We start from the raw sequence: 14,351 nt of genomic DNA on the forward strand, positions 1-14,351 counted from the left end.
TCTATAACCAGTCTCTCCTCACCTTCCCGGGGGCAGCTCTTCCTGCCCAAGGTCCAGTCCCCGTGCTTTAATAAAATCACCTTTTTGCACCAAAGATGTCTTCAAGAATTCTTTCTTGGTCATCAGCTTTGGACCCCATGCACCCCACTGCCCCCCCCCCAAAAACCCCATTAATGTAAGTAGCTCATTGCCATACCTCCATGCAAGCTGTTCACCCAGAGTCCCACATTTGGTGGTGACTGGTTAACATCTGGGAGGAGAACAACAGCCCCAGGACCAAGACACCATCATTGTTCTGTAGCACAGGAACTGAGGGGAAGATGAAACCTAGATGCTTCTCAGAGGTTTACTTTACACAGGGCCAAGTCACCAGAAATCTGGAAGCTAAAATGAAGTACCTACATGCCTTACAAAAAAATTAATCACCATTGTTTCCCGTTAGCCTAATAGTGTTTGATTTTCTGAATCTATCAGTTGAAAATTGAAAATGTTTTAAACTTTTGAAAAATTCTTCAATCTTATCAAAAAAATGTAAAATGAAAGAGATGCCATTTTTCATCAATTAGACCAAAAGATCCAAACTTTTGGTAACATAACCATGATGGATAAGCTGTGAAAAAATAAGCATCCTCAAACGTTTCTGATGAAATATAAGTTGGTTATAATGTTTTTGAAGGGTAATGTGGGACTATTTAATAAAATTAAACATATATGGACTTTTGCCCCAGAAGACCCATTTCTAGAAATTTGTTCTACAAATGTACTTACACATGTGGAAAACAACATATATATGAGATTAGTCATTACAGTACCGTTTGTAACGATTAGAGATAAGAATCAAACTAAATGCTTCTCAAGAGATTAAATGAAGTATGATACATCCATATGGTGGCATACTATAAAGATGTTAAAAAAAATTCAGGAATTTTTATTCTGATGTGTAGTATTTTTAAAACATGTTCTTCTGTGAACCAATTATTTTTATGCTATCACTTGTATCAAAAGAGAATGAGACAGAATATATATTTGTATACATGTAACTTTCTGGAAGGGTATGCAGGATATTAATGAGTTATTAAATATTTGGGAAGCAGGCTTGGGAACTTAGATAGGGAGCAAGTTTAAAAAGGAGATTTTTTTAGTGAATATCCCTTTATTCTTTTTATTTTAGAATCATATAAGTATTTTACTTATTCAAAACTTCAGTATATGTATTTAAAAGAAAATAACAGAGTCCTGACTTATTCATTAGAACTAATCATGTGTGTAGGGATCCTGGCACTGAACTGTTGATGTATATTGACCTATTGGCCTTCTACATTCTAGAATTTCTGGTCTATTGCAGTGCTGAAAGCTCAGGACTGCAGTCTCAAAAGAGATATTCTGTGATTAAGGCGGCCCCTACAGGACAAATTGAGAATTTTTTGTTACTTTGTTCCCCCTTTAAAGGCAGAAGAGTTTAAGACACATGGTGAGGGACTGTGATCCTGGGTTTCCCTTTGCTGTGGCTAGAAATGAAAGTTTTCATAATTAATAATGTAAACTCTGCAAACAAAGCTATTTTATAGACAGCAGTTTGGGATGGCAGTGTGTTAAAGAAAGATTCTGATGCTCTCCCTCTCATTCATACCTCTGTAACTAGGCAAAGACCTCCTAACCTCTCCAAGCCTTAGTTTACCCATTTGTAAAATGCGGATACTATCACCACCTTTGTAAATGTGGTGCTCACTAAAGTTTTCTTTTTAAAACTCAGCTACAACGGGTCCATGATATTCAATCCCTATGGCAATCCCAGGCCCCACAAACTCACTCCAACAGGAAGTGAGCTATTAAAGATCACAGCCCAATAAGACTACTTCAAACAAAGAAAAATGGCCTAGAGAAAAAAACAGAATGACTAGGTTGTATCACTAAGGAACTCTAAGGCACAATATGGGTGATGTTCTGGTAATCACTGTTGTGTTCCCCATTTTCTACATTTCCCATATAGTTCTTATTATCATTACAGTATTTTTTTTATCAGTGAATAGTTTGTGTATCGATTGAGTGACTAATATTATGATCTAGTAGAAATTGCTCTAATATTTTATTTACAGTAAATATAACACTTACTAAAAATTCCTGTAATTGTGAGGATTCAAGCCTAGATCTGACCAAGATTGGGTATCACCTATATATCCCAGATTTGAAGCAATAAAGAATAGGTTGCACCCTTCTAGAAAGGGGTAAATTATTTTTAATGTTTTCTGTAGATATGAGCATTTCTTAAGACATATGTACACAAGAAGGATAAGTGTGGAGGCTAGGTACCTATTTCAGTATTCATTCATTTTTCTTTATGTTACACAATTCTAATTTTCCTCAAGGAAATCCTAATCCTAATCCCTGAATCTTAACTCCAACCCTTAATCCACATTAGTGTGGGTAAAGTTGACCCCATCTCTGGCACAAGAAGAGAGATTAGACTCAGACCAAGACAGTCAGAACACTATAATCTTTAGACATAATAATACAAACATAAAATTCAATTTGAGTCAATAATAAGAGGATCTGGTTCAGAAGTTCTTGCTAACCTTGGAGCTGTGAAGTTGTTTTTTTTTTTTTTTTAAGCTTATTTATTTATTTCTGAGAGAGAGAGAGCACAAGCAGGGGAGGGGCAGAGAGAGAAGGAGAGAGAGAATCCCAAGCAATTTTGCTCAGTGCGAGCCCAACTCAGGGCTTGAGCCCATGACCGTTAAGATCATGACCTGAGCTGAAGTCAAGAGTAGGATGCTAAGTCAGTTGACTTAACTACCTAGGTGCCCTTGAGCTGCGAAGTTTTAAGACAAACTCCAGGGGTCACCACATGAAAGAAGCCTATCTAAGATAGAGTGAAGCTGGGGGGAGAGAGAGACAGAGACAGAGAGAGATCTCCATCTCCAAGAACGTTCATGTCTAGTTATGTGAATAATAAATTTCTTCTTTGCATTTTAGTCACGAGGAGTTGGGTTTTCTAAACTTGCAAGTGAAAAAAATCTCAACTAAATCCAATGGGTCTTCAATAAATGAAAAAATGCCTAACCTCACTTATAATATGGAAAATAAAAATAAAACCGCACTGACATACCAGTTTTCAACTGGTATATTTGCAAATAACTGATATCTTGATAACTCATGATACTGACCAACTTTGGAGGAATAGTAGTTGTCATATTTTACTGGTGAAAGTATGAAGGTGGTACAATCATAAGGGAGGTAATTGGGAAATGCTTATCACAATTACAAATGCATTTACCTTTTAGTTCCACAATTTCACTTCTACAGCATGTAAAATAAAAAGACATTTATTCATTACAGCACTGTTTGTAACACTAAATATTCAGTCTAAACATCCATTAATAAGGGTCTGGATAAATGAAAAAATTAGGTACATTCATACAGAGGAATATATGAGCAGTAAAAAAGAATGAGGAATTTCTTTTTGTGCCAATATGGACATATCTTTAATTTATACTAAGAGAAAAATGTGTAAGTGCATATATTCATGTAAAATATTTGTTTAAAAAAGAGAGGGAGGAAAGAAACATCTTTTCATCATTGCTTACATGTGTATGAATCTTTCAGGAAAGACAGAAGAGAAACAGAGGAGTAGCTATCTATCGGGTGGGACAGTGGAACATAATATTTAGAGGCTAAGATTCAGAGGGAGATTTTTTACTGTATACCTTTTATTTCACTGTATTTAAAAATTTTTGGAATTGTATCAACTCTTCACAAGTATTTTCAACAGATATTCTTTTAAAGCAAGATACAGTCACAGCAGAGTGGGGTTCTGGAATTCTAAGTTCTATGTAGAATGCTTGCTCTGAAATATCAGCCGCATGAATAGAAGGAGCAGGCTTTCTTCCATCTTCTAGAATCTAGCTTTGAAGAGCTGTTGCGCAGCTGAAAAAAGGATATCCTGTAGCAATGGTGGCATCTACAGGGCACACTGAGAATCTTCTGTTTGGTTCTTTTTTTCTTTTTATTTTTTTCTAAGAGCTGGCTGTAAGGCATGATGGGGGTGGTGATTGGTTTTCCACTGGAGTTCCTGAACAAAAGTACTTGGCTAATGTCTGTAGATATACTGTCATATCCACCTGGATACAAATACTGTCCCTATCACTGACTGTCTGTGTAGCTTTAGGCAAAGGCACTGATATCTTTTAAAATCCATAGTTTTTTTACTTGTACAATGTGGATAAAACTACCTGATCATATTGGTGCTATTAATATTAGAAGTGAATTGAGTCACTGAGGTAGTACCAACCCTGCCCCCACCAGTGGCCTGTGAGTGCTCCATGCCTCTGGTATCCCCAGGCCTTCTCTGAAACCACTTCAATAGGAAGTGAGATGCTAAATAAACACAGCCCACAGAAGGGTCTCAAGGATACGGTCCTGGATCTTGCCTGACCAACAAGTGAGGGAGACTGGGAAGAGGCATATAGAGGGGTAGAGTAGGAGAGAGAAAGAGAAAGCAAGCAGGGCTTCAGGACGCTGTTTGAACCCTTGGATCCAGACATGCTGGACGCTCTGCATTTACCCTTGACCTTTCCGTTGTAAAGTCAATAAATCCCCTTTTCTAAAGCCAGAGTGAGGTTATGCTTTTGTTTTTGTTTTTGTTTTTTTGTGGGGTCAGGGTGGGGGGGGGTGTTGCTTGTAGTTAAAAGACCCCTAATCATTTCTTATTTTTTTAAATTTATTTATTTATTTTTTGGGAGAGCGCAAGCAGGAGAGGGCCAGAGAGAGGGGGACAGAGGATCTAAGCCAGCTCTACGCTGACAGGATGACATCAGCGAGCCCAATGTGGGGCTTGAACTCATGAACCCCGAGATCATGACCTGAGCCGAAGTCAGACACTCAGCTGACTAAGCCACCCAGATGTCCCGACCCCTAATCATTTCTAATGTGGCATATTAAAAGCTTCTCAACCTTACTCATAATAAAGATAATGCATTAAAAATGAGATAGTATTTTCTACCTGGTGGCAAAAAAATAAAACTAAAATTGATCACCCGCTATATTGGCCAAGTTGTGGGGAAATATTTTATTTCACTGGGAAGAGCGTGAATTTAACAATCCCTAAAGATGGCAAATTAGACATTATTTGTTTAATTGCAAATATATGTATCCTTTGACCTCATAATTATGCTTTTGTGTTATTTGTCCTGCAGGTGTATAAATCCACACGTGCAAGATGAGACGTGCACAAGGTTATTCAGTGGAGCAGTGTTCGGAAGTGCAAACACTCAAGAATCAACCTAAATGTTCATCATTCATGGAGAACTGGTTTCCCTCACGTAGTGGAGAATTCTAAACTCATTAGAAGAACTAAGTTTCTTTAAGAACGTATCATGGAAATCTCTCAAATATATAGTTGTGTAGAAAAAAAGGAACAGAGGAATGTGAATAGCAGGCTGGAAATGGGATTAAAAAGGAATGGGGGAAAGGAATCTGTGTTAATATTTAGCTGCATATGCATTACAATCTCTGGGACCATAGACAAAAAATGAATTACCATGGTAAAGGTTATGAGGAGGAAATTGGTAGAATTACCATGGTAAAGGCTATGAGGAGAAAATTGGTAGCTAAGGGAGGGGAATGGAGGGAGATTTTTTTTCAAAGAAGACTTTTTGGTACATTTTAATTTTTTGAAACCTATGCCTATATAACCTATTCAAAAATGAAAGACATAAAATTTCAGGGGAAAAGAGTCCTAACTTATATGTTGAAGCCAGGGAAATTAAATTCATGAGTGGGAGGGGGGTCTTAGACTGAATTTTATGTAGACTGGACTCCATCTTCTAGAATTTCTGATCCTTTTCAGTCTTGAGATCAGACTGCAGAACTAGAGAAACATCATGTGGTTATAGCGGCACCTACAGGACAAACAGAATACCTCAATTTGTTTGTCCTTTGGGTCCAAGGAATGGGGAAGAATAGGAGAGGAGTTTAGCAGAGCATAGGTAGGAGAAGTGGTGATTTTTCCCATTAGAATTGCTAGTTATTGTGAATATAATTTTCACATAAACATTTTGGAAGCGTAGGCCTTAGAGCTAAACAACGTTGGTTGCAAATAGCGGCTTTGTCATTCACTCTTTATTACTCCCCAGCTGTGTGACTTTAGGTAAAGGAACTTAATATTTCTGAGCCATGATGCGTACTCTTGTAAAATGTGAACTATGCTGTCTATATTGCAGGTTAATGTCTCACAGTGTTTTAAGAGACTTATCTTGCTAGAGAAATGCCAAGTCTGGCAAACAACATGCTGCAATTATTCAACGCTTAAGGTAATCCTAACCCCCCACGTCCCCCCCCCCAGGTCCATTCCAACATGAAGAGAGCTGCTAAAGAGATGTAGCCCACAGAAGGGGCCTCCTCCTCCATAGTAACCAGCTCCGTAGGGACCACGGCAGATACAGGACAAAGGAGGTCCTTCCAGAGGACTGACTAGAATACCCAGGTCACATTACCTCCTGGTCAGGGATATGTTCTTCCTCTCCTGTATGTCATGTGAAATGCCATGGACCAGAGACCACTTTATGCCATTTCCTACTCTCCTCCTTGTCCAGTGGATTTTTTGTTGTATTTATTCTGTTCTTATTCTGACCCTTCATGTGTGTATTATGGTTATATTGGAACCATAGTTTGCTGGGCTGAGTGGAGTCACATCAGGACCTAACAAGGAGACTGCCCATCACCGAGAAATCTTGGACTTGGACCAATAACTAGATAAGTCACTATGTCTCCTTCTGGGAAGGGGATGAGTACAGTTTTATAGCATGGACTATGGCTGCATTACAATTCTGGCATGTGTGTTTTTCAAGGGATACATGTGAATAAAAGGGTACCTGTGTAGATGTTATGGTGTTAAGGGAGTAGATTACCTACAGCACCAATCTGTGTTGTTCATCAGCCAGTGCTTACTCATCCTGCTCCGTGTAACACCTCTTTGATCTTCCACTGAACAGCCAGAATGCCCATCCCTCACTCACTCCATCTAGTTGGTGGGATTTTGATTCCATCATGTGACTCGAGCCTGGAAAATCAAAGCACTGAATGCCCAGTTCAGTGCAAGTCAGTACGAATTAGGGCAGAAACTGTTTGAAGATAGGGTATAGACAGAATGAATCTGAAGCAAAAGAGTGAGAGGGGAAGCCAGCAAAAAGAATGAGAGAGAGCGAGAGAACACGAATGAGCTAACTAACAAGAGAAATCACAGGCCCTGGTGACATTTAAATCTTTTAATTAAGGCCCATTGAAAGTTCTACATCTACTTCCAAACTTTTTAGTCAGGAGGAAACAAATATCTTCTTGCTTATGCCATGGAATTGGGCTTTCTATCACTTGCAGTCAAAGGGATTCTAACTCATTCAAATGGCTCTTAAGCAAGAATGTTCAAACTCGTTTATAATAAGAAAAATAAAAAACAAAACTGAGATACCTTTTTTTCACTCTCAGACTGATTGACAAAAATCCCCAAACACACTGTGTTGGCCAAGCTATGGGGAAATAAACAACTTCATATATCCTTGGCAGGAGAATAATCTGGATCAAGCCTTGTGAAGGGCAATTTGGAAATGCCTATAAATATTGCAAATACATGCATTCTCAAATGTCATCAAATATTTCATACACAAGCAAAATGAACTATACATAAGGCTACTTATTTTAGCATTATTTTGTATAGAAAAGAAATCAACTTACATATTGATCAGTGGAGAACTGAGTCCATAAGTTTAGGTGCATCCATACAATGGGAATACTTTGAAGCTATAAAAAAAGGGGGAGGAGAAAAAATGTTTGCATACTAATAAACCTGTTTCCAAGCTACAGCATTGTATATAATAATGAAGATGAGTGAAAATGTTATAGTGTATATACTAACACACAAAATAAAAGAAGGTGGCTTTAAAAAAAAATCTTTTCTTGTATACGAATAAAACATCCTCTGGAAAGTACACAAGAAACTAATAACATTGGTAGTCTTGGTGTGGACTTGGTGAAATGGAAAAGTTTTTCACTATATTCTTTTTGTACTTTTCATTTGTTTTTGAGTCACATAAATATATTGCCTATTCAAAAAGTAAATGAATTAAACATTGAACAAGTCCTAACTAGTACCCACTAGGAACTACAGAACAATAAAAACAGGTTATGGATGCTGCCACTGAACTACATAAATTGCAGTCAGTTTGTTGCTTCTTGTAGAATTTCTGGTCTATTGCAGCCCTGAGAGATCTATGCTGTAAAGCTAGAAATAGATGTTCTATGACAAGGGTGGCACCTGCAGGACAAAGTGAGAATTTTTCTGTGGTTTTTTTTTTTTCTTTCATTATTTTACTTTGATTGACAGAGAAATTTAGTAGGGCATGGAGGAGAGGCAGTGAACATGAATTTCCCACTAGAGTTGCTAGATATGAAATTTTTGCTAATAATAATAGAGATATTGCAGAAAAACTATTTTTTATGAGGTACACAGGGAAGCACTGTGGAACAGAGGGGAAAAGGCGGACTCCTCTTCACAAATATTGGCTGTATCATTCCCCAGCTGAATGGCTTTAGGCAAAGCCACTTCACATTTCTTTCTGAGCTGTAGAATCTACATGTATGAAATGAGGATAATAATACCTTGCAGGGCTGTTGCCTCCTGACATCTTAAGGGAGATTCACAGCCACAGAAAACTTAACCTAACAAAGAGTAGCCTGCAATTGTACAATCTCTGAGGCTATTCCAGGCCTGCAAAACTACTCCTTCAGGAAATAAGATGCTAAACAGATGCAACCATAAAGAAGCATCTTCACCAAAGGTCCCCACCTCACCTGGGCCCATGGAAGATAAAGAGAAGGGAGAGCCTTCCAGAGTGGTCACATTGTATGACTAATGAGCTCATTTCACCTCAGAGTCAGCGGTCTTGGTAAGTGTTCAAGGTCAGAGGCCACTATGGGCTGTTCCCCATTTTTCTCTCTTCCAAGTGGAAGGTTTTTATTTCAATTGTCATTATCTCTCCCTGTAAATGTATAATGTGAGTGATGGTTTTCATTTAATCATTGTTTGCTGGACTATGAGAAGCCACATTAGGACCCAACTAAGAATACTTGTCACCTGTAGATTCTGGACTGGGGCAATAACTGCTTTATTTATGAGCTTAGGGCTGTTTATCCCATCTCCTTCTGGGATGTGGATGAACACAACTTTTACTGTAAATAGTGCAGCTGCGTTATATTGACATGGCCATCTTTGAAGATGTAGGCCTAGGTAGGAAGGTGTGTGATCCTGTGACTCAGGCCTGGACGCATGGAGCAGCACGTCTCCCTGCCCTGGTGATGGTTCAAGGACAGACATGTGATACAAGCGAAGTCAACAAGAATCAGGTCTAGGTCTTTGTGCTGAACTTGGAACTGTGGGGACAAAAGCCTGGTGCTGTCTGGGGCCACTACAAGAGGGAGACCATCTGGGAATAGAGCCAAACAGAGGGAAGGGGAGAAAGACACAGAAAGAGAGAGATAGTAAAACAGAGATGGGAATACAGAGAGATAGGGAGAAAAGCCAGGCTTGATAACATCCTTTGAGTCATTGGGTCAAGGCATGTCTCTCAATACAACCACTGACTTCTTTAATGTGAATCTTTTTTCTTCTCTGTTGCTTAAACCAGATTAAGCTGAGTTTCTTGCTACTTTGTAACTGAATTGGTTCTTATTAACTTATATGAATATGTTATGCCCCTTCAGAAAAAAAAATGCATAAGAAAACTTCATAGAGATAACATTTTTCACCCACTGGATTGACAAAAATCCAAACACTCGATAACATGTGGTTGGATAAGTGGTGAGTCAAAGGCATTCACATAGAGGACTGGATCATATATAAATTGCTACAATCGTTAAGTGGAGAAATTTGGAAAGTCTATAAAAATTACAAATGCATTTGCCCTTTGACCCAAAAAGACTACCTCTATGAATTTAGTATATACATGTACAAGAGAAAGACCGGTGTTCTGATTATTCTTTATTTGCTTCTCCACTCCATTTCCATTTTTAGTCCTTTTCTGCCATGCTTTTTGGTCCAGGAGACTGATCTCTACTGAGTGCATCACACAAACTCCTCAACCTCTGACTACTTTTCAGATGGGATTAATGTTAATGGAGGGTTGGAAGATCAGCAGGAGATTGAGAGGGAGAGGCAGATAGAGGTCAAGATATTTATTCCACAGACTCATGCCTTGACAAGAGTGATTCTGGAAGAGATTTTGTTTCTCTATCACTATAGCTAATGTCAATTGGCCCCTTCCATAACTATAGCCATCACCAGACTCTAATGACTCCAATTCTGCCCCATTGCCCCTGAAGGCAAAATGTTGGTGACAAGTATATTCTACAGCTAATCCCTGGTATTCATCATTTTTTTCAGTTCCCTTAACCCTACTTATCTGTAATAGTAGTAATTTAATGTTGAAATCAACATTAAATCAGTAGACTAAATGATAGATTGTCCTCTATAACGTGGATGAGGCTCATCCAACCCGCTGAAGGCCTTAGTAGAACAAAAGTCCAATACTCTGCCACTGATAAGGAAGAATTCTCCTGTTGAAAGTGTTCAGACTGGAAGATCATCTCTTCCTGGTGTTACAGAAGCTTCTGACCCTCAGACTCAGATTGGGACACTGGATCTGCAGATTCTGGATTTGTCAGCCTCCATAATCTTGTGAGCCAATTCCTTATAATAAATCTCTTTCTATATCTATACTGTTGGTTCTGTTTCTCTGGAGAACCCTAACTATTGTACCATCTATCTTAAAATATTTCCTTCACTAAATTCTCTTCAGTTAAATTCCTTGAATATGTCATTTTTGTCCTGTGGGGGCCTTGACTGATGCATTAACCAGTATCAAGAACGGTCCAAAGGAACATACTCTCAAAATGGATTCTGTTGCCCATATCCTCGATAATCTCACAGATATCCTCTGCCAGAGGAAGTAGTGTACTAGTAATTCATGGTATGTAGCAATGTCATAATTACTCGAGTTACTGGTATAGGATGTAGTACAAGTGGATGGCAAGGCATGATCAAATGACTATGGGTCTTGACTGCTCTGGTAACAATGGGGATTATAATTTTTATCCTGGCTTCTCCTGACTGCCTTGGAGAACTTACAAAAAGAGGGAGGGGTGGGAATTAGCCTAAAGACTTCAACTTTCAACTCAAAGAACAAGAAGAGAATCAAGAGAATCAAGAAGTCTCAGTGGTGGCCTTAAATAATTCCTATTTAGAGGGCATGAATGACTGAAAATCAGGCCCAAAGACCAACTGTATGTGTTGTAGAGAAACAGCACTGGCTGAATGTTCAACCTCTCTAGGTGTCATATGCCAATGAAGACACTAGTTAATGAGGGTGGGATTCAGAGACTTAAAATAAGAGCATTTGGGTAACTATACATGAGGCTGAGAATTTTGAATACTGAAATCTCCTTAAATCTTTCCACCCTGAGTAAACAGCCCATCCTTTCCTTCTCTTTCCCCAGGGATCTTGACTTTCTTTTCATATATTTCCCTTGTTGACTTAAACTTATGGCAGTCACCTCATAAGGGGAGCCAAATCTTCCTCCACCCAGACTCACCAACCCTAATTTACCTCTAGACCCATAATGATACTTAAACACTGGAGAGTCCAAAGGGAGAATTGCAAGGTCTTCTCTGGGAGGAGATAAAGTATATTCATTTGTATTAGCAGGACTATTGGTAAAAACCACTGGCATTGATTCTAAGTGTGTTAGATGAAACATAAGGCTGTATCAGGCCAGATATATTATTATGAATCCCACAAAGGGTGTGTGGTTTAATGTGTTGGCTCAAGCAACTAGCTGCAGTTACTTGAAACCTAGGTGATGGGCCTACAGCTAGTGAGGCCGTGATGGTGGAACTTTCTGAGCGAGCTGTAGAAGACATACTTCAAAGGCTTAAGTTGATGGGAATGTAGAAGTGGATCTATTTATACATAGGTTGCATAACCACTTCCCATCCCAATTATAACCAGCAAGAGGACCAGAAGACACTTACCAAGACTTTAAGGAATGCCTTGGTGAAAGGAACAGCAGCATCCTTAAAAAGCACTATTTTGAAAAGCTAGATTTGGTAGGCATGTGATGGGAGACGCCTCCATAGAAATGAGCCTGATTTCAGTGGAAATGATAGATGTACCTGGATTGGTAGTTATCAAAGTGGCTTTGCTTGACCATCAGAGATAAAACGGGAATGATTATTTTAACAAGTCACAGGGTGCATATGGTAATCAGAGTATTTTGACTCATAGACCCATTAAATTTACACTGTGCTAATTGGAGCTGGTAAACAGGAAGTAGCAAGCACCTTAGAAAGACACATGCATGCCACACAGGAGGAGACAAACCTTGTGAAAGCACAGAAACCTGTTCTATCAGTGAAGTCTTTAGGGGTCAGTGGTCTGGGCATCTGTGTGAGAGACTAGTTGCTACACCCAATAATATCACTGCAAATAAATACAGACAACGTATAGTGAGCTTCTTTGGAATTTAGAGGCAAGATATTCCATATTTGGCTCCATTGCTGCAGCCCCTTTATTTGTTAACCCATGAGATAACCAATTTTGTTGAGGCCTTGAGCAAAAGATAGTCAGGCCAGTGGTATACTGATAAATGTTTAATAACAGGTCTCCAGAGAAAGACAAATATCATATGACTTCACTCATATGAGGACCTTAAGAGACAAAACAGGTGAACACCAGGGAAGGGAAGCAAAAATAATATAAAACATGGAGGGGGACAAAACATAAGAAGCTCTTTTTTTTTTAATTTTTTTTTTAACGTTTATTTATTTTTGAGACAGAGAGAGACAGAGCATGAACAGGGGAGGGGCAGAGAGAGAGGGAGACACAGAATCTGAAACAGGCTCCAGGCTCTGAGCTGTCAGCACAGAGCCCGACGCATGGCTCAAATTCACCGACCATGAGATCATGACCTGAGCCGAAGTCGGACGCTTAACCTACCAAGCCACCCAGGCGCCCCAAGAAGCTCTTAAATATGGAGAACAAACAGAGGGTTCCTGGAAGGGTTGTGGGAGAGGGGATGGGCTAAATGGATAAAGGGCATTAAGAAATCTACCCCTGAAATCATTGTTGCACTATATGCTAACTCACATGGATGTAAAATAAAATAAAATAAAATAAAATAAAATAAAATAAAATAAAAACAATAGCTCTCCAGAAAAAGCAAAAAACAAAAAAACAAAACAAAACAAAACCCTAATTTGTAGCATTTGCTACCTTTTATGGTGTCAATACTCCCATCATGGCTAATCCTAAGCTAGCAATGTGACATCAACTAACTCACAAAATTTCTGAAAATTTAATAGTTGGTTCTTACCAGACAGTATGAGGTAGGTCCAGGATACCATGGATCGAGACTAAGGTGCAACTGGCCTGCTCTTGGGACTTATATGATCCAGAAGTCCTGCCTTTACTTGACAATGGCAGATAGGGATGCTATACGAATGTTCTGCAAGGCCCAACATCACAGGGAAGATCTTGAGGGTTTTTTTTTTATTACCAAGTTTTTAATTTTAATTCCAGTATAGATAATATACAGAGAGGGTTTTGAATTAAAGCCTCTTCGGTCAATACATATTGTCCATTTGGCTTGCAACGGGGCTGTAGCTGAAACTGCATTTCTGACCCCTGGACAGCAAGCCACCATGTGATCCAAACTCACTCATTGCCATTCTCTATTCTTCTGTACCCTATTCTGAACCCCAGCACTTAAACTTTAGAGAGTGCACCACCTGGGATTTTTCCTCTCCGGCTTCTAGTTGGGATTGAGCAATGCAAGGAGACTGGAAGTCAGGAGGAGGGAAAGGCCAGACAGAGACTTATCCTCACTACCCCCCCCCCCCACTCTCCCCCTGCCTCGTTGTGATTCTGCCAATTCCTGTGTTCCTCTATGGTCACAGCTTCTGTCTTCCACATTCCCAGCTCTTGCCAGCCCCAGGTAACACAGTTTTCTTTCCTTTCACTTCAAGCCCAGAGATGCTAAACCACCTGTGGATTTTGCTTCATCTCTAGTTTTCACCATCCTTTGAGGATTCCCTTAATCTTGTCCATCCTTCTGTAGATGATCACTTCATTATACTCTCTCCAGTTAAACTGCTTTGAACATATCCTGGTTCCTGCAGGACTCTAGGTGGTGCAATGACTAACATTAAAGAATTAGCCACTACAGCTCCACGTGCAACAGGCAGCAAGGGGACATACTCCAGAGCACAGGTTTAGGGACAGAATGACTGCATTTGGCTCCACCACTCA

The 14,351-nt window shown here is 39.3% G+C and overlaps 2 long non-coding RNA genes across 2 annotated transcripts in view; one reads left to right on the plus strand and one right to left on the minus strand.

Annotated features, from left to right (window-relative positions):
• The window catches only part of LOC123383882, a 54,972-nt gene extending 47,175 nt beyond the window's left edge, over positions 1–7,797 (minus strand). Inside the window, exon 1 of the long non-coding RNA XR_006594222.1 lies at positions 7,726–7,797. This is a non-coding gene — a long non-coding RNA (uncharacterized LOC123383882). The remainder of the gene's footprint in view (positions 1–7,725) is intronic.
• On the plus strand, positions 3,869–5,363 carry LOC123383881. The gene is made up of 2 exons (XR_006594221.1): positions 3,869–4,079; positions 5,193–5,363. It is a non-coding gene; the product is annotated as an uncharacterized LOC123383881 (long non-coding RNA).
• Positions 7,798–14,351: the final 6,554 nt, after the last annotated feature.

Source organism: Felis catus, chromosome A2, assembly GCF_018350175.1.
Source record: "Felis catus isolate Fca126 chromosome A2, F.catus_Fca126_mat1.0, whole genome shotgun sequence".
Taxonomy (NCBI): domain Eukaryota; kingdom Metazoa; phylum Chordata; class Mammalia; order Carnivora; family Felidae; genus Felis; species Felis catus.